The sequence below is a fragment of the Mandrillus leucophaeus genome, unplaced genomic scaffold (assembly GCF_000951045.1).
Source record: "Mandrillus leucophaeus isolate KB7577 unplaced genomic scaffold, Mleu.le_1.0 Scaffold97, whole genome shotgun sequence".
Lineage (NCBI taxonomy): Eukaryota > Metazoa > Chordata > Mammalia > Primates > Cercopithecidae > Mandrillus > Mandrillus leucophaeus.
The window spans coordinates 1,292,376-1,297,169 of NW_012110585.1; positions in this window are offsets into that span (position 1 = coordinate 1,292,376).

The window sequence follows — 4,794 nt, forward strand, 5'->3', positions numbered from 1 at the left end:
CGGTTGTCGGCGCCCGCTGCCCGGTGCCCCAAGCGCCCTCGGCACCCCTTTCTTCTCAGGTGTCCCGCAGAAGGTGCAGCTGCGCGCCCTTGGACCCCAGCCTCTTCCCCCGCGCCAAGCTCCCTAGCCTTATCCTGGGATGGTTGTCTTGGAGCCCCATCAGGGCCGAATCACTCTGTGGGAGGGAGGAAATCGTCAAGACCAGTTCTGTGAATAGTGGGTGAATAGGTTCTAAGTGGGAGTTCTGCTCTAAACTTAGTTCTATGTTGACGGTTGCTGTTGTCACTCCATCTAGCCGTTATGGGTAATTTGCAAGGCTTTCTCTTTTTAAAATCTCACCATATACCCTAGGTATGTCACTTCATACCTTTAAAAAAAAATTTAAAAACACCCACCAGCATCCCTCTCTCTTACCTGTTAAGTGGAGCTTCGTCTTAACTGCTTTTGCTCATTTACTGGTGTCTCATGTAAACATAGTATAGTGTACGATTGAATTAATAATTTTGACATCTCATTGGTCGAACCTAGTTATAGTGGCAAAGTTGTAGAACAGTCTTGAAACTTATCTTATTTAACGAATGAAATTGTTAACTAGCGCTGCGGATTGTGATTGAACACTAAAATTGATCTTTTCCTAATAATAAACATGTTGAGCACTTCGTGAAGTGGGTATTTGCAAGAGGCCTCCTAACTCTTGCTCCTTACGTCCACAATCAATTTCCATCTGGCAGCTAGAACGAGCTTTGTAATAACATGAATTTGGCTTATTCTCCTCCTTAGTAACTTCAGTTTGCTGCTCTGCGGGGTCTGGTGCCTGCCTCTGTTGCTAATTGGATCTCACACAGTTTTTCCCTTTTGTTCCCAGTGCCCCTCGCTTCCTTGTGTTCTTTTACGTTGGAAGGAAGGTCTTTCTTGTTAAGGGTGTCTCTATGTTCCTTGTGCGCTGCATGCACTTCCTTTGGATCTTTACAATTATCTTTCTCCTTCTAAAGTTGTTACTTTCAAAGAGTACTTGCTCATTCCCTCTCATAAAGAACCACTCTTCCACCTGCCTCCCTCTTCAACCTGAGATACATTGTGTCAGTCTCATCGTGTAAGTGGTTTTTAAAATAAATTTCGAAGTTTATTTTTAGTAAAAAGAAGTGTGTTTGAATCTACTTCTTTATATTTGAAAGTCTTGACACTTTTACAGCTACTTAAGTCCTAGATTTCTGTTACAAATTGGCTTTAGTGACGGTAGTAATTGTTAAAAACTTACCGTTACATGCTCTTAATAATGATACTTTTTTTTTTTTTTTTTTTACAAAAAGGAGCCGGGCGTAGTTGCGCTCGCTCATAGTCCCAGCCGCTAGGGAGGCTGAGTGGGGAGGATCACCTGAGCCCATGGGTGGAGGCTGCAGTGAGCTGTGATCGTGCCACTGCACTCCAACCTGGGTGACAGAGTGAGACCCCGTCTCAAAAAATAATAATGATGACAGTTTTTTTTTTTTTTTTTTTTTGGAGACAGAGTTTCATTCTTGTTGCCCAGGCTATAGTGCAATGGCATGATCTCAGCTCACTGCAACCTCTGCCTCCGGGATTCAAGTGATTCTCCTGCCTCAGCCTCCCTAGTAGCTGGGATTACAGGAACCCACCACCACACCCGGCTAGTTTTTGTATTTTTAGTAGAGATGGGGTTTCACCATGTTGGCCAGGCAGGTCTCCAGCTCCTGACCTCAGGTGATCTGCCCACGTGGGCCTCCCTGAGTCCTGGGGTTACAGGCATGAACCACTGCGCCTGGCCATGTTACAGTTTTTTTCAATCTCAAGCAAAGTTTTTTGTTGAATTCACGTGGTAAATTTCCATTATCTCTAATGCCAGTTGTCTTTGAAAACTAACAGAAGCTATTGCATATTTATATTTTTAATAAGTATATTATTAAAATATACTTTCTCCTTTTGGAGAGTTCTGATGAAATTTGAACCTACTTATTAAAGTATATATAAAGTATATAAAACATCGAGAAGATTTCTAAGTTTTTTTTTTCAGTGTGCAGGTGCAGAGGTTTTCCTTTTCTTTTTTTAGTAGGTAGTATCTCGATTTTTGGCAACAAAATAATAGAAGCATTTCCAAAACCTCTGTTTTCAAAATGTTCTCTCTAAAGTTTCTTTTGACAAGCAGTTACTTTCTAGCTTACTGTTAAAATGTATTTTCTTTTATCTTGCAACAACAGATTGTGTTCGTTTAAAAAAATGTTAAAAATCAAGCTCCCGTACCCTTCCCAGTAAGAAGAGGACAGCAATTTTAGAATACCTGTCTTTTTGTTATAGAAAATATGTAACTCATCTTTCAGTTCAACAACAGTTAAAGTGCTTTGTTGCAAGATAGTAAACCTGTGTTTGGTATGGAAGATTTTCATGGCCACATCCCAGAATGTAAAAGATTCTCTTATTTGAGATAATATAAACCATACACCCACTTAATTGAACACGTGAATATTGCAAAATGTTACAGTTCTGTGATGCTGAATGTTTCTCTCCATATTGTGGTATCTATCACTTTTCTCATTATATGGTCAGTATTCTATGTGACGTGATAGATGGATGTAGATACTGGCGTGGATGCTGTTGCAAATGTAAGTATTTTGTAAACTAATTTTGTGTTTCTGCAGATTGACAATACAAGTAGGGTTTTTAATATTTTCTTTGTGCTCCTTGGTGGATTGACTTGAGCATCCTTCTTTGTGAATCATTAGTGTAGATCTGGAATTTGGGAGGAGACACTGATTTCTGAGGATTGGACCTTGGCTGTCTCTAGAACTTCAGTGAAGGAAGAGAACTAGAGCTGGACCTAGGAAAGGAAGCAAATTTTTCTTTATAGAAGTCATAATTTATAGCATCTATAGAAGAGGCCTACGTGTTACTTGTGAATAATTTTTGTAGCTACAGTTTTGGATGAGAATTAACAAGTGAATGAGAAAGAGGATTTGTCCAAAGAGAAAATCTACTTAAATTAACTGAGATATCTGTTTTGGTAGACAAACTGTTTCTTAATGTTGACCTAAATTTTAACCTGACTAAAGATGAAGTTTAAAATTCAATGTAGATTTAAAGTCAAAAGATAAGTTTTTATTAAATTCTGATCAAGCAGAATTTAATAAATTGTAAATTTAATATATTGTTGAAAGTGAATTGGTCAACTAGCAATACTTTTTTTTCTTAACATTGTTAACAACGAACCTCAATGTGGCTATTCTTTAATTTATGGACAGTTCACACATTGGAACTGCTGACTTCTTCCTCAAAGGAGATGGGTGAGTCACTCTTGAGTACTCTGGCACCTTTTTTTTTTTTTTTTTTTTTTTTTTTTTTTGAGACGGAGTCTCGCTCTGTCGCCCAGGCTGGAGTACAGTGGCCCGATCTCAGCTCACTGCAAGCTCCGCCTCCCGGGTTCACGCCATTCTCCTGCCTCAGCCTCCGGAGTAGCTGGGACTACAGGCGCCCGCCACCGCGCCCAGCTAGTTTTTTGTATTTTTTTTTAGTAGAGACGGGGTTTCACCATGTTAGCCGGGATGGTCTCGATCTCCTGACCTCGTGATCCGCCCATCTCGGCCTCCCAAAGTGCTGGGATTACAGGCTTGAGCCACCGCACCCGGCCTCTGGCACCTTACCTAGCATTACATTTCCAGGAAATGTGTGTTGCATTAAATTGAGAGCTTAGATTAAGAAATAGTTCCTGAACCATGAGGATCAGTTCTAAGTCAGGGACTGTGGCCTCTTTGTGATTATCCTTTCTTGATCTGTAATTAAAGTTTATATGAGGACAATGTGGTAAATTATAACTGAGGTAGCAAGCTTTCATAGGGATTAACAGTAAGTACTAAGTATTTTTGAAAATTCTGGAACATAGCTAATATTTGTGATAGTGCATGTGGAAAATAATTAACTTATAAATGAATCTTTGGAACTTAACATATTAGTAATTTGAGACTGCCTGTGGAGAAAGTAGAATTGAGTCATGGTTTTTTCTTAACAGATTTTTATTTATGAAAAGATTTATAATTCTGTGCTGCTTCTGTTCAACTGACATAAGTATAACTTTTGGAAAATGTAAGTTTTGAAATGAAATACATTTCCTTTGCTTTGAGTACTAGGAAGCTGTGATTAGATTTGCAGTCCATTTTGTTTTTATGTTGGGCAATATTTGTTAACTTTGTGAAATGAAGTCAGGTTAAACAATTATCAGAAGTTATTGTACATGTGTAATGTAAAAGTTCATTTAAAAATGGGTTCATTTGTAAATACTAGCATATTGTTTGTGAAGGGCTTGTTGTATAGTCTGTGATATTAATAGTTACCATTTATTAATTGCTACTGTGGGTCTAGGAGCCTGATACATATAATCTCATTTAATCTTTGTAATAATTCTGCCCAAACACTATTTACCATTACCAAATTGCCATTTTATAGATAAGGAAATTGAAGATCAGAGGCTAATACGTGACTATCCAAAGTCATGCTGCTATTTCTGGTAAATAGTCAGCTGGGGCTCTCTGTTGAGGTGGTGTTGACTCCCAACACCAGTCCTCTTTTTACTTAGCTTTGTTTCCTTTGAGGAACCTCATGACTCATAATAGAGTGGGGTAAATTGTATTGGAGACACATCTTACTTCTTATCCTTTCCTCCCTTTAGGAGCTGCAGTGAACACTTTTCATTGAACATGTAGCATGAAGAGGCTTCAGAAGTTTGAATCTTTAAATCTGTGATGTTTGTACTAATTATAAACTACATCTCTTTTTTTTTTTTTTTTTTTT